Source organism: Notamacropus eugenii, chromosome 1, assembly GCF_028372415.1.
Source record: "Notamacropus eugenii isolate mMacEug1 chromosome 1, mMacEug1.pri_v2, whole genome shotgun sequence".
NCBI classification, from domain to species: Eukaryota; Metazoa; Chordata; class Mammalia; order Diprotodontia; family Macropodidae; genus Notamacropus; species Notamacropus eugenii.
The window spans coordinates 257,291,939-257,315,222 of NC_092872.1; the positions used below are offsets into that span (position 1 = coordinate 257,291,939).

Here is a 23,284-nt window from a genome sequence, read left to right on the forward strand (position 1 = left end):
CCAACAAAGTGGCATCACTTTGTTGCCATCACAGGGAAAAGGTTATTAACAACAGGCCCTTCTGGGAGAGCCCAGCATTCCAGAGGTTAGCTTCGTTTGGTGTGTTTTCATAAACGCGCAATGCAGACATTAACCTGGCTATCATCAGAGCAACTTGCATTTCTATAACACTTTAAGGTGAAAGAACAGCACGGGAGAAAGAGCACAGATGTGGGAGTCAGGAAGACCTAAGGTGGAATCCTTCTTCAGACATTTACTCCCTGGGTGATGAGCAAGTCTTTCCCCTCCATGTACCTCAGTTTCCTCATCTGTAAAACAGATATGATGATAATGGTGCCTACCTCATTGTGTGGTTGTCAGACTCAAAATAAGATGTAAAGCACTTCGAAAACCTCAAAATGTTGTAGAGATATCAGCTGTAATGCTGTGAACCGTTCCCCATATTAGCCTTGTGAGGTTAGCAGAACACAAGTAGGGTGTGAAGGTAGAAGCTAAAGTGCTTTGCCCCAGGGCTCAAAGGGAGGACTTGGTGGGCCCAGCCTCAAATCCGGATGTCCTGACTCCAGATCCCCTGGCAAACTCTCTTCCTGCCTCTCTAGGACCCAGAGGGCAGTGGGCTTAGAATGGAGCACTTGGCACTGATCCTAGCAATGACTGGTTTTAGGAACTTGGCCAGAATGGATCAATGGCCTGATTTCAGATGATTGGAATGGTTAAATATTTGACACCCATTCAGTACAGATTGTCAGCAATATCTGTTTATTTTTTATTGCAATGTATGTTCATAGGAAGTTTTACACAGTACTTATTTTAGATCATGTGCACCCAAGAAATGTCTCTGTATTTAGACATAAGGTACATTTATAGCTGGAGGAAACTGGTGTTGATGTAGGCCACACATTCTTTGGACTGAGGTGCCATCCTAATTTTAGATCCCTGGATGCAGTCCCTGTGGGCAGGTGACCTCTGGCTGACCTTTTCAGTATCCCCACTGCCCTGCAAAGGCAAGGTTGAACCACAAGTAGAAATACTGCTGCAAACACCTTGACACAAGTTACCTCTGGCCTAGCCAGCCTTGGAGTCTTGTTCACCTTGCCCTTTCCCAGAAAAACAAGAAAGCAGCATTTTTGGCACAGAGCCCTGCTTCCCAAGAGATGTTCACCTTTTTCCGTGTTTTCCTTGGCTTTGTACACAGGTGCTGTGGCTCCAAGATGTTCTGCAAGTGATTCTGCTTGTGAGGAATAAGAAGCCATGATGGAACCAGACAGCCTGGGGCGGAAGGGATCCATGCATGCATTCCAGCCTCCCCCCGCACCCCGGAAAGCCATCACAGCACCCCGAGGTGCGTGTGGATGCCCCTTCCACTGCTTATCCTTGCTGAGGCCCTGAGAGCGCCCAGGGGCTCTCAGGGCCTCAGCTTCCTTTCATTTCAGTTTCCGTTGCAAAGAAAAGGCAAGATTCTCCCTGAGGCCACATAGAACAGCTTCCCTGTCCCCAGGACCATTCCACTCACTCTCTGTTTTTTAGCGTCCATCCCCATCACTGACACTTTAACCCTTTTGCCAGTCAGTCATGGCCCCGGCAGACACAGTCTCCTTCCCCTGTTAGCTTTTTTGTCATCATTGCCCTCTCTGACTTCTGGCTGGAGTTGGTTTCCTAGCCATGTCTCCCATGTGTCTGTGGGTATTCCAAGGCCAGCAGGGCTTCTGCCTCTCCTTTTAGGGGGCACTGTATCGGGGAAGGTTAATTGTGTCAAGAAAGCACTGGCCTTTCCCATTCAGCTTATTGAAAGTTGTCCATGTTTGATCTGGCATGGAATGTGAGGATGTTACCATTTCTCGTATTTGTACTGATTTCTGGATTCAGATGAGAGACCTCTCATTTACCAGGAGAATCTCTCCTCATTCAACACAGACTTTGATGCTGACAAATGTAAGGAGGAATTTCCCTTGCCTTCACCTTCCATCTGTAGCTGCTACAGAAGGGGCCAGCCTCCTGTTCTCTCCCCCAGTGGTTTATTTTTTAGCTGCAGTACCATCCAAATAAGGGTTTCCACCTGCTTACCTCAGTCACTCATGGAAGCACAAGGGGCCAGCTGATTATGGCCACTCTTCCACGTGGCATTCAAGTGGAAGAAACTGGGAACTTCTCAAGGGTGCCAATGTGGGGCTCTCAGATCTTAGCATTCCACTGGCTTGTCTTTCCAGCGCGTCATTTACCTGTTGCTTTTTAATCTCTTGAGAAAAAAAGAGATGCCTCTGTCTCTCCCCCCCAACCCCAAACAAACACACATGCCCTTACATTTCTTATTTGCATGGCATTAAGAGCCTATTCATTGTGACTTGAAAAAGACCATCACCAAGCTGCTTAGGTTTTGTGTTCATAACCTGTAAAAAACTGTTTCTGTTATCTAAGGATGTATGGCATGGCCCATAAGCTGGCCACTAAGTGGTGAGTATTTTGGCCATGGTGGCCCAGTTAAAGAATCATGTGACAGCATATTTAGCATCCCCCATTCACATAACCCAGCCATTCAGTGATAGAAAGTGGGAGCATTAGCCAGCTTTGAATTCTGTAACTTACAAGTAACTGCTCCTTCCCTTCCATCATCTGGCCCCTCCTCTCCACACCCCTTGACCCTCTATAGGTGACCTTGGTTCCATGCATGCCTTGTGTTTATTCTCATATATAAATAAGCAAGAGACTCTCCAGGGGGATGATAGAGGCTCCCTCAAAACCTTGAGCCTTTCTTCAGGTCTCTGCACATGTCTGGCCTCCAGGCACTATCCCCCTTTATCGCCCTAGCTTTAATTGTTGTGAAACCTCCTTAGCTGTGCTTCTGTGACCCAGAGCAGCTGCAACTTAGGGCAGAGTTCATCACTGCCCTGGCTAGGGGCAGGGTGTGGGCAGAACAGAAGCATGGAGCGTTTACAGAATCAATGATGCAAAGAGAAACTGCCCCCACCAGAAACCTTAGACACAGGTGTGAATACTCACATACAGGTACATACCCAGGTAGCCAGCAAACCTCAGTGTCCTTCCCCTTCCTCATCCCTCTCTGCCCCCAGCAAATGAAGAGTTATAGGAGATGTCAACAGAGCTTTTGCCCTGACTCCTGGTGACACATATCGACTGTTGTTTATCTGGAAAACTTATTTTTGTCTTGTTTTGTTTTCTTGTTGAGATATGAATTGTCACCTTCTCCATGTTACAGATTTTTCCCCATTGTTTAAAAAAAAAAAAACTACCACAAGAGGCAGCTTTGGGGTCAGGGAGTCCAACAAAAGGTGTTTTCTAAAGTGAAGAGAAAAATCCTTGTGTCATCCCTATGTTTGGAGTGCTGGACATGCTGGATTCTCTGTACAAGTGTCTTTGTAATTATGCTTCTAGATTGTCTTTGGTTTGTTCATTAGAAGTTGATGTGCTTGCTTGATATTTGTTCCATTAAAACTTTTCAACATTGAATCCATTTTGATTCCATGTTCGCTGCATTTTAATGAGCGAAATTCTACTAGTGCTGCCTTTTGTCTGAAACTTTGTCAACTTTACATTATTCACCCCATCCTTTTGTGCCTTCAAGTAACACATTCATTTTACCAATTGCTTATTCAAAGTGTGTCTTAACCTGTTGATGAATTCTGTTTCTTTTAATACATAATAGTAACACGATGAGCTGGAACTCTTTTTAATGTGGTAGTAATACTCCAAGTTGAGGTGGAGAAAGTGAAGTCTGCTGTTTGCAAAGTCGATGACTAGATTCAGTTCCCATGGTCAGAGTTCTTCTGACCGATGAGCGTTTAAGACAACCACTTCATAAGCACCAGGCTAAATGAGCTTGCTATGAGCATTTCATGGGCAGCTTTCATATGTGTGTTCTTTAAAGTCCTGGGAATAGAGACCTAGATTCTAATCCTAGGTTCCTGTGAGTTTGGGAGGATCCCATGTGCTATATGCTGCTCTCACCCTACCTGCCTCTGAGGCTTGGACAGAGTATATTCAGTAAAGATAGCATTCCAGTATGTGACATCTTACACTCTGCTGACTCAGCCCCATGATGGAAGGCAGCATGGAATAGTGGGGAAAGAATGTGGTTTGGTATACGAAAACCTGGGTTTAACTCTGGACTCTGCTAGTCATTTATTCTCTCTGGGCCTCAGTTTTCCCCATCTGAAACATGAGAGGAGTTGGTCCTTAAGGTCTTCACCAGCTATGAATCCTGTAGTCCCAGTGGAGGTGATGCTGGGTGTGTCTTAAGATTGATCACCAGCCCAGTTCTAACCCTGTTTGCTTGTTGACTGCTGGCAGACTCAGAATGCCCACACACACCTGCACAAGCAGCTAACACATAGTCTTTGTGTGAGACTATGAGGAGCATCATTCAAGGCAGAAGGCCAGCTTCCCTCTGAGTTGGTACTTCCAGCCACCCATCAACAGCTGGTGGCTGGTAATGTTTGGTTTAAAATCAACACAAGCAGTAACATTTCCGCCAGTTGTTCCCCCTTTCCTTAACTGCTCTGCAGCTGTTGAATTAGAACCTTGTGATAATGTTTCTCCTGGGACAGGGAAGATTGGGATAGGCTTTGCTACTTCCTATTCCTGAAGCTGGATTTCCTGTCAAAAAGGGAGGGGATTTTAATCTGGGTGATGGGTTTGTTTTTTTAATGAGTCTACCCTGATCAACCTTTTAAACTAGCCATTAAAACAAATTGTTATATGTACCTTAAAGAAAGCAGGATGAGACAGTCAGGAACCGGGAAAGTCAAATAATAGCTCTTAGCGTACTTTCCCTCTCATTTGTCTTCCCTTTTATGTTTGGTTTATTGGGAAGTTGTGTCTTTTCCTCGAGTACGTTTGCTGACAGTAGACATTTCAGCTCTGTTAATGCTGCAGTTGTATAGTAATGGGAAATTGTCAAAGATGGTGGGAGGGAGGTTAGAAAGCTCGGAAAGGCTGGAGGCTTAGTGCTATATAGAACTGGTCTTGTGTTTCTGTGTGTGGTGTGTGCCAGGTGCTCTGAGCACTGGAGGGACAAATACACAAACAAAAACAAGGCCAAGCCCTGCTGTCCAGGAGTGTGCAGAGACACAGTGTGTAAATGTTTTCAGTGAAAAGTAGAGCCATAACTTCCTCTTCCCTTAGAGTAGCCAAACTTGTTCATGCACACTTCGTGGATTCTCTCAGTTGGAGTGGAATCTTGTAATATCCATCTCGGGGGGTGGAGCAAACATTTGGAGGAATTGGTCGCTTTGCTAGAAGGTGACCTAGATGTAGAGAGGCAGCATGGACTTGTGGAAGGAGGAATGGACATGGAATTAGGACCCCTGGGTTCTAGTCCTGACTCTGCCACTGAAGTACCCCAGCGACTTCACTTCTGTGGGCTTTCAGTCTCTTCACCTGGCTTTCTCATCCTTTGGATGTACTGGAAAAGCCCTTTCCGTATCTCGTACTGTGAATTGGTAAGGATTAAAGACCAGCACTACTGATGGAAGTGATATGAATGAGAAATAGCATAAGTTCTTCCAGCCTTGGTGTATTCCAAAGTCCTGCCTGGGTCCAAGCCTTGCTTTTGGCCTGTGGGCAAGGCACCAACCTTCTCAGTACCCCTGGCAGATCTCTTATGCCTGTAAGCTTGGGAGGCATTGTGAAACTTCATTGGTAGAGGAAGTTACTAAGCCAGTAAAAACCGAGGGTGGTACAAGCATGGACATTTCCCATTGACTGTCCAGTGAGGGGGCAACACAGGATTGTTGCCCCCATCTTACAGAAGCCATGGCTTGCCCTGTGGTTACAAAGTTAAAATCGTGGGCAGCATGGGTGTTGATCTCCAAATGGAGAGGTCTCTGAAATCTCAGACCTTGAGGACTCTTGAGATCTAGCCTCTTAACCATCAGCTGCCACAATGCAAGACTGCATTTGTGTGCATGTGTACAATTTCTCCGTGTCTTTGTACTTTGAAAATCTTGGGACAACTAATAGGAAGCTGATGGTAAAGAAATTTGGCTGAAAATGTGTTTGATATCACAAGTAACGAGGACTAGCCAGCCCAGCCGAGAGTCTTTGCAGAGTCAGTACGTGGTTTCCTGCCAAGGGTGCCTTGTACTTAGTACTGTCTTCAAGGAGGAAGAGAGATGAAATGCAACTTGGTCCTGGCAGTCAGACCCTTTATGATTCTCCTGGACTTGCTAGAATGGAAGGGGGAGAGGGAAAGAGAGGAAATACATACCCCCCAAAAAAAAAATTTTTTTAATCACACTTTAAGAACATTAACATTTTTATAAGAACCAAAGTGTTCCCTGGGTACTTAGCTTATCCCAAATCTGAGACAACTTAGCATGAATGAAAGGACCACTAATTGAATTCTATCAGAGAAATTACTTACTCTTTCAGGACTGCAATTACCTCAATTTCCTCATCTGGAAAATGGACACTCAGGGAGGGTGTAGGAGGATTGAATGGAACATGATCACTAAGGTTCCTTCCAGACTTCACTTTTATGATTCTTTTCCAGAGGCAGATCATGCCTTCCTCTTTTGTCGTCAGGCTCCTTGTGACACCACTCTCCCCTACCCTCACACCTCCCTCCTCAGAGGAGGACACAAATGAAGAGCGGAAGAGTCTCAGTTCAATACAATAGGGAGGAATAAGAACCTTGTCAGAGATATGCAGTAATTCGGTACTTTGATGTATCTGTAATCTCTGGGCAGCAAGGTGGTGCCATAGTGCACAGAGTGCCAGTCCTGGAGTCAGGAAGACCTGAGTTCAAATTTAATCTTAGATTAAATTTCTAAGCTAGTTTAGAAACTTAGAAACCCTAGGTAAGTCACTTAATTCTGTTTGCCTCAGTTTCCTCATCTGTGAAATGAGCTGGAGAAGGAAATGGAAACTACTCCAGTATCTTGGCCAAGAAAACCCTAAATGGGGTCACAGAGTCAGACATAACTGAACAACAAGAATCTATGATCGCTATGTGGGTCCTCTCTCTACAACTTATTTTAGCAGCCCCAAATCTTTAGTTGGCAGATAAAGAAAGAGGCCCAGAGAGGTGACTTACCCTGGGTCACACAGTTAGTAAATGGCAGGCCCACCACTTTTTTAGACATAAAGCATTTAGATCGTTTCTGAAAGCTTATGAAACAGAGCAAGACAGGCAAAAACCCTTTGAAATCAGAGAAGCAAGAGAGGCTGGCTTGAGTGCTAGGGCCTGAACTGTGTTAAAGACAGTAGAAATGACCAAATAGTCCCCTTCCTGACTACTATTGATTGTCTATACGCCCCAGAGACCTTTGTTATGGTAACCTGACGGTGCCATGGACCCTCAGCCTAAAGACGATGCCTCTTTGTGCTTATCTTGTTGCCTGGTTTCCCAGCAACCAACCCAACTTGCTTGACCGTGTCTCTTAATCCTGTGCCTGATGTAACTTTTGACTAGTGCCTGCTGATTGACCCAGATGCAATTTCAGTATTGGCTCGAACCATAGGGCATCTTTATAAATCTAACAATCCAGGCTGTTAGGGTAAAAACAAAGTATTTGACAAAAACTTTTGGGAAAACTGAAAGTAGTATGGCAGAAAGTAGGCATAGTCCAGCATCACGCACCATGTACCAAGATAAGATCCAAATGAATACATATCATAAAAGGATATAAATCATAATAGTGGAACATTAAAAAAGCTGCCTTTCAGATCTATAGCTGGGGAAGAGTTCATGACCAAATAAGAGATAGGTCCACAGGAGGTAAAATGAATAATTTTGGTTATATACGTTTTTTGCACAAACAATGCCCATGGAGTGAAATTGGAAGAAAATGAGGATATTAAGGGGAAAGAATTTTCTCCGTTAAAGGAATTCTTTCTAAAACATATAAGGAACTGAGTCAAATTTACAAGAATAAGAGCCATTTCCAATTGGTAAATAATCAAAGGATATTAATAGGTGGTTTTCAGAGGAAGAAGTCCAAGCCATCAGTAGCCATATTTTAAAAATACTCTAAATCATTAATAGAGAAATGCAAATTAAAACACCTCATACCCATCAAGATTGACTAAGATAGCAAAAAAGGAAAATGACATGCTAGAGGGGATGTAAGAAAATAGGTACATTAGTGCACTGTTGCTGGAAAAGGAAATGGCAAACCACACCAGTATCTTTGCCAAGAAAACCCCAAATGGGATCACAAAGGGTCGGATACAATTGAAATGACTGAAACAACAACCATCATGCATTATTGGTGCAGCTATGAACTAGTCTAGCCATTCTGGAAAGCAGTTTGGAACTGTGTCCCCCAAACTATGGAACTGTGCATATTCTTTGACCAGTTTAAGTTGCTAACGAGTATTTGGCACCTTGTTTGGAACTGGATGGTTCCTTCTCTGAAATTCTAGACAAGAGTCTTTGTTTGTTGAACGATGAATAAAGAAGTACTTAAGAATTCACTAAACCACTACTAGGTCTATACCGCAAAGAGATAAAAGAAAGAGGAAAAGGATCCATATGTACAAAAATATGCAAAGTACCTCTTTTTGTGATGGCCAAGGGTTGGAAACTGAGGAGATGCCCCTCATTTGGGGAATGACTGAACAAGTTATGGGATATGAATGTGATTGAATGCTATCATGCTATGAGAAATGATGAAAGGCGTGGTTTCAAAAAACCCTGGAAAGACACGTGAACTGATATGAAATAAGTAAACAGAACCAAGAGAACAGTAACAGCAGTATTGTAAAGATAATCAACTTTGAAAGACTTGGTTATACTCTGGTCAACACAATGACCAACCATAATTCCAAAGGACTTGTCCGATGAAACATGTTGCCCACCTCTAGATGGAGAACTGATGGATTCAGAGAACAGAGTAAATGATATTGTCTTCTCTTTTTCTGTTTTCTTTGGGTGGGGGTGATAGCTATAATGATATATGGTACATATAGAAATTTGTTTTTTTGCACAACTATACGTAGTGTGTAATGGGTTTTGTTTTTCTTGCCTTCTTAATGGATGAGTAAAGAGAGAGAAAATTTGGAACTGAAAATAAAATTGATTTGTAAAAAAAACAACCACAAGGCATCTTTAAAAAGTGCCAAGGGCTCGCATCACTTGGTGAATAATTTACAATCCTGGTAAGAAGGAGGACCATGCCTTACCATCTCCCTGCTGCTACAGCTCCAGACCCCTGAATGTTGCCATCTGACCTCTCACTTCACATTTAGTGTCAGCAGACTTTTCTATCGTCCCCACAGCTAAACCCTCCTGTGTGTGTTGACTGCCCCATTGCCTGAGAACAAGTATTCAAAATACTCTATTTATATCTCCTCTGCTTACCCTAATATGTGGCACATAGTGAATACTTAATAAGAACTTCTTCATTCATCGTTCAACATACAAGGACTCTTATCTAGAATTTTGGAGAAGGAATCATCCATTTCCAAACAAGGTGCCAAACATTAGCAACCTAAACTGGAATTCCTCCCCTTTCCCCCCCCTCCCTCAGCACTAGTTTTGTAGCACAGTAACAGGAATATTTACCAGACATTTCTGAAAAATGAATGCAGGTTGTAGTTTCTGCAGTACAACTGTAAGAAGAGAGTACATTAGCCACTTAGGGTGAATGAAGTATAAATTAGAGAAGGTGAACTGTGCCCATGCAAATATGGAGTTTTACTGTAGAAAGAAGGCTGACCCAGGACTAAATGGGCCTAGAATTCATCAAGCCTTGATCTTACGGGTAAGAGAAAGGATCGTGTCTAATACTATTAAAGAATAAAGATTTTTCTGCAGGATATGTTGTAATGGGCTAGAGGCATTTAACTGATGAATACAAAGACTACCATTTAAAGTGGTAACCATTTTGTACTCTTTAAAGACCAGAACTACCAGTCACTTTGCAAATGGTGCCCCCAAACCAACACAACACATTGATTCAAGATAGGCTTCCAAAAGCAGTTCTCTATTTTTTTAATTTAAATTTTTTGTTACATTTTAAGTTCTATACTGTCTCTCTCCCTCCCCTTCCCACCCTGGACTAGAAAAGACCAGTGTTTGACATAGAGATACAGACATAAAACCATACTATGCATACTTCTATTTGTCATTTCTCTGGTGATAGCATCCTCCTTCCTAGGTCCTGTATAATTGATTTGAATATTTTTAAGACTCAGAATAACTTAGTCATTCCCATTTGTTCTCTGAACAATATTGCTGTTCCTGTATACAGGATTCTCTTGATTCTGTTTATAATCACCATTATTTCATGCAAGTCTTTCCATGTTTTTCTAAAATCAACCTCATCATTTCTTGCAGCACAGTAGTATTCCATCACAATCCTATCATACCACAACTGATTTAGGCATTTCCCAGTTGATGGGCATCCCCTCAATTTCTAGTTCTTTGCCACCACAAAGAGAGCTGCTATTCATATTTTAGAACATAGAGCCTCTTTTCCCTTTTCCCACCTTAAGAAATAGGCCTACTAATGATATGGCTGGGTCAAAGGGTATACACAGTTTTATAACTCTGGGCATAATTCCTACTTGCTCTCTAATATGGTTGGATTAGTTCTCAGTTGTGCCAATGGTGTATTAGTGCCCCAATTTTTCCACATCCCCTCCAACATTTGTCATTTTCTCCTATCATTTTATCCATTTTGATAGATGTAACATGCTATCTCAAAGTTGGTTTAATTTGTATTTCTCTAATCAATAATGATTTAGAGCGTTTTTCATATGACTATACATAGCTTTGATTTCTTCATCGAAAAATTGCCTGTTCATATCCTTTGACTATTTATCAATTGGGGAATAACTCACATTCTTGTAAATTTGACAAAGTTATATACTTTAGATATGGAGCCCTTATCCGAGAAACTATGAGCAATTCTTTATTGAAAAAAAGTCACTTCTAACACACTGTACAAAGCTGTCTTGGAGATGCATTGAATAGTAATGATCAGTGGTTCCTACACTCAGGTTTGGGTAGGGGAACTAATACTGTATGTTGGACCTTTTATTAAAATGTCAATAAGTATTTATTAAGGATCTACTACATGCCAAGCACAAGCTAAGTGGTACAGATACAAAGAAAAGCAAAAGAAAGTCCTTGCCCTCTAGGAGCTCATAAGATAGTGGGGGAGACCACATGCAAATAGCTATGTATGAACAAGATACAGGGAAGATAAATAGGAAAGAATCAACAAAGCAAAGGCATTAGAATTTAGAGGGCTTGGGCAAGGCTCTATAGAGGTGGGATTTCAGCAAGGACTTGAAGGAAGCCAGGGGAATCAGGAGCAGAGATGAGGAGGGAAAGCATTCGAGAAGAGATCATTGATGACCTTGGGGAGAACATTTAATATGCTAAAAGTCAGGAGAAGTTAAAAATTCCACAGCAGTTCAGAGGAGGCTGAGATTAATTCCTGTTGGGTATGATGACTACAAGATAAAAAGCAGTAGATTTGGAGTGGTAGGATCTAGGTTTTAGTCAACTGTTTCTTACCTGTGCACCAGTGATCGAGTCACTTTGCTTCCCTGGGACTCAGTTCTCTCTGTTAAGTGAGAATGGACAGATTAGAGTATCTCTAAAGCCCTTTCCCATCCTAATATTCTGTGTTCTTGCTGTAAACTCTTATGAACATTAAGGTGAATCTTTAGGTTCTGTATTGCAAGAAAACTTTAATTTACTGGAGAATAGGGGAAATTTTTACCTTGAAAATGTTACATAGAAGTGATGAATAGTGGACCTCGAGCTAGGGGCTGAGCAACCCCCAAAGGCAGTAAAAGAACTTAAGACTAATGTTTGTTTATCCCTGAAAGCCATCTGTTGGATTTTGTCTTCTCCCTTCTTTCCTCCTCTTCTCCCCATCCCTCCAACCCCCACCACACACACACACACACACACACACACACACACACACACACACACACACACACACACACACACACACACACACACACACACACACACACACACACACACACACACACACACACACACACACACACACACACACACACACACACACACACCCAGAAAAGGTTGCTATGAGGGCTTGAGGTTGGATCTGGGGAGGTAAGCCTAGAAAAACTATATAACCTAAGGCTTAGCCTCACTATGCAGGACTAGGATGACAAAACTGGGGGGAGCCATGGGGGGAGCCATGAGTTACTGCATGAAGCCAGGAGAGAGAAGAGTTATTCTCCATGCCTTTGATTAGAATAGATCAGCAAGCAAAGACACAAACTTGTGGGCATGGGAGATGGAGATACCATGGTCAGAGAAGTCCTCAGATGTGGGCTTGGAGGTGTCTGGAGATTCACGTATAATGTTTAAAGTAGAATGACATGGCATAGTGGTTAGAACACTAAATTTGGAGTTAGAAGGATTAGGGTTTTCCTCACTCTGCAATCTTCTACTTGAGTGACCTTGGGCAAATCAATGAATTTCTCCAGCCTTCAGTTTCTTCATCTGACCAGTGGAGGTTTGGACCACATGTTCTCTAAGGTCCTTTCTAGTCTAAATCCCTTTATGAACTTTTTGTTGTTCAAAAGTCATAAGAGTTATTGGAAGAGACCTCTGGGATCATCTAGTCCCACCCCAATATTTTATAGATTGGAAACTTTTTATAGATGATCTGTCCTATCATCCTTTTAATATATTCTTCTCCAGTTTCATGACCTGTGTACTTGTGTAGGGTAAATTGATTTCCCTCTACTGGAGTGCTGCATGAGTACATTCTCACAGGTTTCCCTTGTCAGCCACTATGAGCCAAGAGAGCATGAAAATCCCTCAAACTTACTCTTGGCCCTCATGCCAGAGGAATCCTTGACACAAAGATCCAGTCCCAAATGACAGCATTATCTGCACAAAACAAAATTGCATATGAATGAAAGGAAAAGTGAACATCCCTTTCCTTCCTCAATCTCCACCCTCATGATCTTGGGAGCCAAGAATTCATTTAAAATCAGGTCAACTGCACCATTCACCTTGTTCCATGAATAAAGAAATACTGGAATAAAATATTGGACCACCTTCTCCTTTCCAAGCCAACTCTCCAATCCTTTATGGAAGTGACTCCATCCTTTTCAGTTCTTCTGTAGGATTCAATCTTGTGCTTTTTACCATCCTACAAAATTCTTGCCCCATTCAATGCTTCTGGCTTCCCCTTGAAAACTCAAGAGAAACAGGACAGTCAGGCAGGAAGCAGCAAACTGATGTCTGAGAGGCAGAGATGCTTTGGAATGCTTAAGCTGAGGCCCATAGGGCCCCACATCTGCCTTTTGGGGGCAAACATAAAGGAAGCTTCAATCTCTGAGCAAATAATCCTCTATCTTACACTAGCAGCAGCAGCAAACAAGTGAATTCATTGTGTTCCTGGGTATAAATATTGATTCCGGGTGGTGTTAACACTCTGTTCATAAAAGACTGTAACATATTTCTCTCAGAACATATTAGACGGATGTGTTTAGCCAGGAAAACTACAGATTGCTGGCTTAGATGGGAAAATGTGGACATTTAAATGCATACTGCTTTCTTAAACCTATGTAAGCAGCTCAAAATAGCAACCAGGGGGATACAGGGTCCCTTTTCCAGCTCCAACCCTTCTCTCACTATCGTTTCTTCAACTTGAAGGATTTTAGATCTAGAGGGAACCCTAGAGATTAAGTGTAACCTCATTTTTTTGAAGCAATCGGGGTTAAGTGACTTGCCCAGGCTTACACAGCTAGTAATGTTTGAGGCTAAATTTGAACTCAGGTCCTCCTAACTCCAGGGATTCCACTGCACCACCAATATGCCCCAACCCTCTCATCTTCTAGAATAGGAAACTGAGGCCCACCAAGGAGAAGGGAGTTACTCAAAGTCAAATAGATAACAACTAAAAGACAAGACTGATTTGTGCTTCATTAGAAAGGACACTTTATTGGGAGTGAGAAGACCTATATTCCTGTTCCAGTCCTGCCAGTTACTGCCTCTATGACCTTAGGCAAGTGACCTCTATTGGTTTCAGTGTCCTCTGGAAAATGGCCTCTAAGGTTCTTTCAGCTCTAAATCAGAGTAAGTACCATCTTCTAGTGTAATAAAAAGATGCTAGACTTGGAAACAGGAAAACCTTCGGTCAAATTCTATTTCCAAAATACTCTATCCATGTAACAATAAGCAAGTCACTTAATTTCTTCAAGTTCAGTTTCCTTCTTTATAGAATTGGAATGGTATTACACATTGGAGGGCTATTTTGAGGATCAAATGAATTGGTGCATATAAAGTGCTTTGTAAATTTAAATATCAATTTATATAATTATTACTGCTACTATATTTACAAGTAGTATATTGGAAAGGGTAGAATTTGGAGTCGGAGAACCTGGGTTCAAACCCCACCTTTAGCAGTACCTATGTGACCTTAGGCAAGTCACAAACTCTCTGAGCCTCAGTTTCCATATCTGCAAAATGAGAAAAACTGGACTAGATGACCATGGTCATCAGTCTCTCCCAGCTCTAGATGTCCTGTGATGCTCTTTATGGTCCTGTGACTCTGAGCTGGAACTTGATGACCCTTTATTTCAACCCTCTCTCTGTACCTCCTCCCCCTCCCACATTTTATAGGAACCCAAGGCCTAGAGAAAAGGCTTCATTTTGGGCAAGTGACTTCCAAGGTGGCAGGACTACCATTAATATCTTCATCTTCTGATTCAATGCCCGGTTCTCTTGTTACTGTCCCAAGATGCCACAGTAAGGAGATGTTTTCTGGTGCTATATGGCCTGCCCCCCAGATCCCTAGAAAATGAAAGGTATTCACTGATTTTGGGAAGAGGTCCTTGAAGGTCAGGGGTAAATTCTCTTTTTTTGCAAATCACAGGGTCCCTGCTTCCTTGTACAGTTCCCCCTCCTCCCTTTTCCTCCCTTCTCCCATTGTGGGAGAGAAGGGCAAAGAATTAAAACTGAAGGTGGTCCCTCCAAAGCACTTACTTCTGTCCCTGGAGAAGCAGCTTTGATACAGCCCTCCTAGACTCTGGACTCTTAGAAGCAAATTCCTGGCATTCTCATAGTGCTCTTGAGGGGGAAATGTAGCTGATGGGAAAGTGGAATTCTTGGTGCGTGCGAGCAGGCACACACACACACACACACACACACGCATCAGAATATTTCACGTTAATGTGGTAAAAAGCCCATTTCCAGATGTGTGGAAAGCTGCTACCTCAGACAGGAGAGCACATGCCCTCTACCGTCCACTTCTGGTAGCACAGGCATGGTGGGAGAAAGCCAGGCTCTCCCACTGCTGGGGAGCATTTCCTAGAAATTGGAAGCCCAAGGTCTTTGTCTCTTCAAAGTGTGAATCATAACATCATAGCTCAAGAACTGAATGGAATCTCATAGGGTTGTCTATTACACACACACACACACACACAAAACCATATTTGATAGATAAAGAAAACTGCCCAGGGAAGGGAAGCGACTAACCCAAGGTCACACAACTGATAAGTGGCAAGTCTAGTGGCATCCTTTGTGATTCTCAGTAAATGCACCTTCTTGCCTCTCGGGCACTAGGTTTGTGAGTAGATGACTCTTTCTGCTTTCCTCCTTTTCTCCCTCCCTCCTTTCTTCCTTTCCTCTCTTCCTCCCTCTGAGGAAAACCCAGAGGTGGGTTCAAATCCTGATTCTTGGGCAAGTCATTCCTCTCTCTAGACCTCAGTTTTCTTATCTTTTAAAATTAGGGAGTGGGGAGAGTTCATTTGTGCACCTTTAAATCCCCTGACAGAGTTTTATAATAAAAATCCTGGCCTCCTATACTGTCTCCTGTCCAAGTTCCCTGAGAAGAGAGGAAAACAGAGGAAAGCAGAATTTCTTTCATGCTTGAGAAGCCCGCCAACATGCCTCTGGGAGATCTGAAACAATAGGGACAACTTGCCCAAAGTAAGACTGCATTGGATTCTCCCCCTCCCCCTAACCTTGCCTGGGAATGCAGCTCAGAAGAGCCCTGGCTTCTCCGTTTACAGTGGGGTGGAAGCCATACAATAATTCACCCTTCAGCAGTTTAGCATCTCCAGCACCCTGCTTCCCAGGGAAAAAAAAATCACTGGCACCAATACAGGTTCCTGGATCGGTTTACAAACTCAAGCCACAATGCCCCACCTTTGGCTCTCTAGTACAGACAATAAAAAAGCAATGACTTCTTTCCTGGGGTCTGTCCACGAAAGTGCTTTCAGAAGCAGAAAATAGGCTAATAGGCTACAATGGCTTTCTCATTCCTACCTTTTCCCCTCTCATGCCTGGCCTAGTATTACCAGAGCCCCCTCATACTTCAGCACTCAGAAGCTACCCCAGGTTTAATGCACTATTTGCACCAGCACCCCCCTCAAAACCATTGCTTACGAGCCCCTACCACTGTGGTATTTTTTTACCAGTCAACTGGAAAAGATATATTAATTCAAAGCAAAAGATATTTAATTAAACAGCATAATAAGGTAAGTAATAAGAAAATTTCCCTCCACACTCACAGGACATATAGAGTTCCTCATGGGTTGCCACACAATTTAGAGAGGAGGCCATGAGTGTAAAGAACATGTGAATGTTCATGGAGGTTGTGTGTGTCCATCCTTCATTACCAAAGAAGACCATGTCATCAGAGAAACACTGACATGACTTGCACTTGGCTTTGTTTTGAGTGAGGGAGGGCTGTGCAGGTCACAAGCCTCACTTCTCCTCCAGAGCCATCTGAATCCAGTGGCCAGATATTAACCAGGATGACTGGAGATGACCCAGGATGAGGCAGTTGGGGTTAAGTGACTTGTCCAAGGTCACACAGCTAGTGAATGTCAAGTGTCTGAGGTAAGATTTGAACTCAGGTCTTCTTGACTCCTGCACTGGTGCTCTATCCACTGCATCACCTAGCTGCCCCCTCATGGAGGTTATACAAACAGGGAATGTGTGACTCAGGCACAGTGGAGGGGGTGACACAGGGATGTAGTAGCCATTTCATGGCCAAGGTAACTCACATGTCCAACGTCAAAGCTACTGATGGTCCTCTTTGTAGTGTCTCTCCTTTTTACTGGGTATCTGCCGGTCTTGTGATTGAAGAATTGTTTCCCACTATCATCAGCTGGGCTGCAGCCAGTTCAAGACCATTTCTTGGTGTCTGTTACCATCTGATTCACTGTAATGACCAGTAAGCCTCTCCCTGATAAGGATAGCTGGCTATGAGCCACCATGCCCTACTAAGCAGCCAGAAAACAAAACCCCCCCAAATCCCCCAAAACTCAAAACACTCCAATGTCCTGTGGCTGACTGTATATTTTTTGATCATTTTTTTACTAGTGCCAACTCAAGGTCCCTGGTTGAAGCCAACTCTACATCTCCAGCTTTGAAAAATTCCTTTTAACTCCCACTAAATTCTAGATTGTCAATCTGAATCTCCAAAACCAATAACAGGGACTCCATCCCACAAAATCCCACTGGAGCAGTCAGAACTGGGGTAAGAGGGTTCATCTCAGCTCCCATAATGCTCTCTGATTAGTGTGCATATGACCATAAGAGAGAACAAAAGGGCTAAGTGACGCCAGTTGGAGATTCCTGTGTTTATTATGATTATCAGCCAGTCACAAAACCACTGACTTTTGTGTTGCATCCTGGCCAGCATAAACCTCACTATTCTCCCTCCAGTGGGATTTGATGGAAATCAAATGTAATGGAAAGAGCTCTGGAAAGTTATGACACTTGAATCCAAATCTTGGCCCCAACTCCTTTTAGCTTTGTGGTGATGGGGAATGCTGTAGGATGGGAGATACAATCACAATATCTACATCACCTCCAGAAAAGCTTTCCTTCAGTGCCTTATCATGGCATGAAATTGATCCATAGTTCTTTGAGTCTATGGCAGCAAAGCACCACTCTGACAGTTCCACCAAGCTAAGAAAGCTCTAAGGACAAGCTGGACATAGCCTCACCAACTGCTGTTAGGGCACCAACCAAGCCAAGTTTACAGAAGTCCATCACCAACTTGGCCACAGAACAATTGGTTTTTCAGCCATAGTAACCTGCCATCCACTGAGGCCTAGAAAGGTGACATTTAATGTTGGTGGGAGAAGACATCGAAAGCAATGAAGTCAAAGCTCCCTGAATAAACCAAGCATTTATGAGATGCCTGCAGTAACAATGGAAAAGTCTATTGGTACAATGGAGCCAGTACCAACTGACTCTGAAGTCAGCCAAGCTGTTTTATAAAATGCATGAACTTGAGTTACTTCACTTCCTTTGCCTTCATTTCCCTCATTTCTAGATGGAAAGGGCTGTACTACTAGCAAGAAACAATCATAGCTAGAATTCACATAGCTCTTGAAGGTCTGCGAAGAGCTTTTCATAGGTTATCCCATTTGACCTCTGAATATGGCCTCTGAATATTTAGCTCACAAAGTATTTGTGACCAAAGGCACTCTGAAAATCTTAAAATATTATAGAAATAGGAACTATTGTTTTGTAGATGAAGAAACAGATACCCCCAAGAAACTGAGGCTAGCAAACAGCAAACCTCTGGCATGTGGATGTAGGAAGATACTATACTTACTGGGCTCTGGAGATACAAGGACAAAAGTGAGGACAGTCCCTGCCCAAGTGGTGCTTATATTCTCTCAGGGGAAACAACACCAACACTTGTAATTATGTACAAGGGGTATGTAAATGTATAACAAGCATTAAAGCAAGTACCTGCCTCAAGCACCTTGTGATGAGAGCATATGGCAAACATTAAAATGTCTTTGGGACTGTTAGAGCATGGCAGAGTGGATAGAACTCTGGACCTGAAGCAAAGAAGACAGGTTCAAATCTTACCTCTGGTACACTGTAGGATTGGGAGTGCCATAGATCCTAATGCTGGAAGGGGCTGTTTTCATTTTTGTCTTTGTGTTTCCAGAGCCTAGCCCAGTGCCTTCTTATATCCAGACCTGGAAGTTATGCCATTTGGACGAAAGATAGGGGTTCTTATAATTTCGGGGGTATGGCCCCTTTTGGCATTCTGGCAAAGCCTGTGGACCCCTTCTCAAAGTGGTTTTTAAATGCATAAAATAAAATACAAAGGAAAGCAGCTATGTTGAAATACAGTTAGCAAGGTATTTAAAAATGAATCCCGGATTAAGAAACCCTGATCTAAACCAACCCCCTTCATTTTACTGAGAGACAGATTGTTTAAGGAACAGGTTTGCCTACGGTTACCTAGTGACTATCAGGAGGGGGATTTGAAATCCGGTCCTTTGACTCTAAAGTTAATACTTTTGCCACTGTATTAGGCTACCTCAGAAGCCACTTAAACAGCCTCAGTTTTTTCATCTGAAAAATGGGGATCACAATAGAGTCTCCCAAGGGGAGGAGGGGGAGAGGAACTATGTACCTAAAGTGTTTTGCGAAATGGGAAACCCTATTTTTAAAATGAGTTATTATGAGGCTGTTCGTGGACAGGGGCTTCAGAGAGCTGCATTTCAGTTTAGGGAAGAAAATCCAGGCATCTGGACCATTATAAATGGGAGATGGGGGAGGGAAGAGAGCTGTAAAAACAACCTCTTCCTGGCTAGGGGGAGGCTCTGCCCACACGGTCCTCTCTCTGGAACCAATTTCCCGCAAGCACAGCAGTCCTGACAAGGTCATCAAGCTAGAGTTGGAAGCCCGGGCCCGGAAGATCTTTATCTGTGTGGGAAATAGGAAAATCATTTGACTGATAAAAGGAAATACAATAAATAGCCTCGCAGCTCCCGGCCGGATCCTCTTGGGCACCTCCTCCCCTGGAGAAAGGCGCGCGGGGCTCTCGGCTGAACTGGACCCGCCCTAAAGTGCCTGTGCTGCCCCAGCGGATTTAAAAATAGCCCGGCTCAGTCTCTTGGCAGAGCGAGGGACTTCATTAGCGCAGCCCCTGCGAGGCTCCCCACACCCCAGCTTTTTCTTCCCTTCTGTATTTTGGAGGCGCACCGTCAGCGCGTATGATGTATTTCAGCCGCGGGCCAGCTCCCACTCGACTAGTTTCAATCTGGGCACGTCTGTGGCTCACATCGAAAGTCCATTGTATTTAATGGGGTGTTAACACTGTTTATTCTCGGGGACTTCGCACAGTGATTTTACACTCTGCCTGAAAAGAGCAGCTTGGAGAAACTGAAGTGGTGAAGAGATCTCGTCTCCACCCCCATCAATATGTTACCGATCGCCCGGCAGCCAGGGCCTCTAGGAAAAACGAACCTAAAATGAACATTTCTTCAGGGGTATTCCCGAAAGCCCTGGGCCTCCAACACCAGCGTGGCCAAGTCGCCCACATTCTCCTCTCAAGGCCTAGGATGGTTTATACAGACTATCAGAAGGTCGTAGGGCTGTAGCAAGTGATCGCGGAGCCTAAACTGAGTCCCAGAGAAGTTAGTTGACTTGCCCAAGGTCACACAGTTGAGGCTGAGGTAGTGGGAACAATACTGGCCTCGGAGTGGGAAGACCTGGGTTTGAATCCTAGCTTCGACATTTGCTAGCCTCAGTTTCTCCGGGTTTCCGATTCTTCAGCTATAAAATAGCTCCACTTTCCATAACACTTAAAGGTTTCTAGACATATACATCTTGTCAGCTAAGTACTGTGAGCGCCAATATCTCCATTTTACAGATAAGGAAACTGAGGGCTGGAGAGGTAAAGTGTTGGCTAAGTTGTCACAACTAATAAATGTCTGGGAGCTGAAGTAAGAAGAATCCCAGTTCTGTGACCTCGGGTACAAAGCAATATATCCCTTATCTGTACTAGTTGGGTTAGATAATCTCTGAGGTTCTTTCCAGCTATTTTCTAAGGCAGAGGTGGGGCCACATATGGACCTCTAGGTCCTCAGGTTTGGCCTTTGAGGGCCACCTGTGTCCTTGAAGCCTTAGGTTCCCCATCCCCGCTGAGGTCTCTCCCAGCTTTGGCATTCTAAACTGTATGTTCTAAAGTCTGCCTGCCTCCATACTCCCCCTCCCTCCCTCTCCAATTCTGACAATCTAGGCTGTCTGTTCTAAGGTCATTGAAGTCTCCAATGTTCTGTTGTTTCAAGCGAACTCTCTATTTAGGGAATTCCTGAACCCAGTTTGTAACTGCCTGCATGAAATAACTTAGGTCTTAAGTTATTAAGAGGCCCCAAGTTCTGACTCAGGCCATTCTCTTCTCTTTAGACCTCAGTTTCTTTGTTCATGTAAAATGAGGGGGCTGGACTATTTGACCTCTGAGGTTTCTTCCAACTCTATATCCATGATCCTCTCCTATGTGTAAGTTGTCTCTGGACCTCAATTTTCTCATTTGGGAAATGAGGGAGTTGGTTTAGCTCGATTTTCCTCCCTGCCCCATGGCACTCCAGTGAGCTGTGATTCCATGCTTCTCATTCTGGGCCTTTGTAATAAGTGACATAGTTACTTCCTCTGTTTCCAGCCAATGTCAAGTGGGTGCAGTCTTTATTCCTCCATGCCCAGGAGACACAGTTTAGCCCAATTCTCCTTTCCCTTCCTTCAGTGTCTGCCACTGCAGGTCTTGTGATCTCTCCTCTGAGCTGTTGGCTTGAGAGGGTTGGGGAGACTCTCTGTGTGAAGGATTGGAGTAAGGAAGACAGAGAGCCCTGTCTTTATTAGATGGAGATGGAAGGCAGGAGGTGGTAATTCTGTTTTATTTATTTTGGGAGTCCAGGGGTGGCCTAGGGGCTCAGGGGCAGCAGGAGGCAGCTCTGGCTGTGGTCACATTGCCAGGAAAAAACCCCGCACAGTTGGGGCTGCAACTATTTCCTTCCAGGTCCAGATGCATTACAGGAAGCCTGAGGCACGAGGTCCCAGCATGAGACAAGTCCTCCTCCAGGGATTTTTGGGACATTTTCCCAAAGGGAAGGAACAGAAGATTAAGAGCACTGGAATATGGGGGGGAAGGGGGCGGGGAATGACAGAAAAGAAGTCTGAGAAAGTCAAAGGATTATAAAACAGAATATAAACTCCCTGAGGGTAAGGCTTCAGTTGCTTTTGTCCTTTTTTATTCCCAGAGTTTAGCACAATCTTCGCTGTAGTAAATTCTTAATAAATGCTTCATTTATTCCCTACCCTTTGACCCAGAGATTGCACTGCTGGTCACTGATTTAAAAAAAAAAAAAAGAAAGGCTCCATAACACCAAAATATTTATTTTTGAGGTTGCAAAAAGCTAGAAACAGAGTAAATGCCCATCAATTTGGAAAATGGTTAAATACATTTTGGTACATAAATGTATGGAATATTCCTGTACTCTAAGAAACAATAAATATGAATACAGAGAAACATGGGAAGACTTCTATGAACTGATGCACATTATGGAGCAATGCCTATATTGTTGGGGCTTGGCATTTTTTTTCCTATGTATTAATCAATTTTGCTCATTTTTTTCCTCTTTCTTTTTCTTTAAAAAAATTTCTTTGTTATATGGGATATCTCTGCCAAAGAGGGAAGGAGGGGAAGAGAAATACAAAGATCCAAAGTTAGGACTATAAAGGTCATTTAGTCTAACCCCCTCATTTCAGAGAGATGGAGACAAGTCCAAGGAGATAAGGTCAAAACGCTAGTAAATGGGAGAGGGGGGATTCAAACCCAAGTCTCATAAGGCTGTACTTAAGCAAACCAAAAAATATAACCAAAACTGCAAAGACACACTATAGCTATCTGTTCCACATCATGACTTTACCAATCATGGTTTTGATATATTGCAGGTTGACATAAGAAATTAAATAGGAATTTGGGGAGAGTTTTGCAGAAGCCACAGATAACACATGAAGGCCAATAGATGACAGAAAAAGTTTAGAAACTCAGAAATGCATAAAATACATGTATAACATTGCATAATAGCAACATATCTTTTAATACCATAAAAATTCAGACTTCTTCTCTGGTATGAAGGGAGGGCCAAAAATTTTATGTGGATTTTCCAGATCATGGGGTTCTGTGCCCTAACACCCTGACATGAAAGGGATACACCCTATACAGTGTAAGCCAGTCTTTTTTCCTCTCTGGTGAATCCCACCTACCTATGTAATTCTCTAGATTTATAATACTAGCTTGACATTGAGTTTCACCCCCATCAACTAGGGAAAAGAATTCAAGGCTGCTGTATAATCAAATAACCCTTTTCTCTAGCACGCACAGTCCACATAGCTCACAGTACTAGTCAGAAACAAGACCTGGGTATATTCTTTGGTTCTTGGAACTTGCTTGGTCCAAGAATTCTGTAACTAGGTCTAGCGGCTCCTTAGCTGTTCCATCATTACCTCTGTCCACTGCCATCTCTGAGGCTTTGTACCAGAGCCTGGCCTGAA

General features: G+C 43.2%; 1 protein-coding gene and 1 long non-coding RNA gene across 6 annotated transcripts in view; one reads left to right on the forward strand and one right to left on the reverse strand.

The window, feature by feature from the left end:
• The window catches only part of HMG20A (high mobility group 20A), a 66,414-nt gene extending 62,949 nt beyond the window's left edge, over positions 1–3,465 (forward strand). For all 5 annotated transcript variants that reach the window (XR_011971583.1, XM_072628680.1, XM_072628681.1 and 2 more), the window contains one exon: positions 1,196–3,465. The gene's annotated coding sequence lies outside the window, so the exon portion shown is untranslated. The remainder of the gene's footprint in view (positions 1–1,195) is intronic.
• LOC140517434 (uncharacterized) lies at positions 743–15,108 on the reverse strand. Its single transcript, XR_011971584.1, has 4 exons — positions 14,951–15,108; positions 12,786–12,847; positions 11,486–11,534; positions 743–6,182 (listed from the first exon to the last, which is right to left on the reverse strand). It is a non-coding gene; the product is annotated as an uncharacterized lncRNA (long non-coding RNA).
• Positions 15,109–23,284: the final 8,176 nt, after the last annotated feature.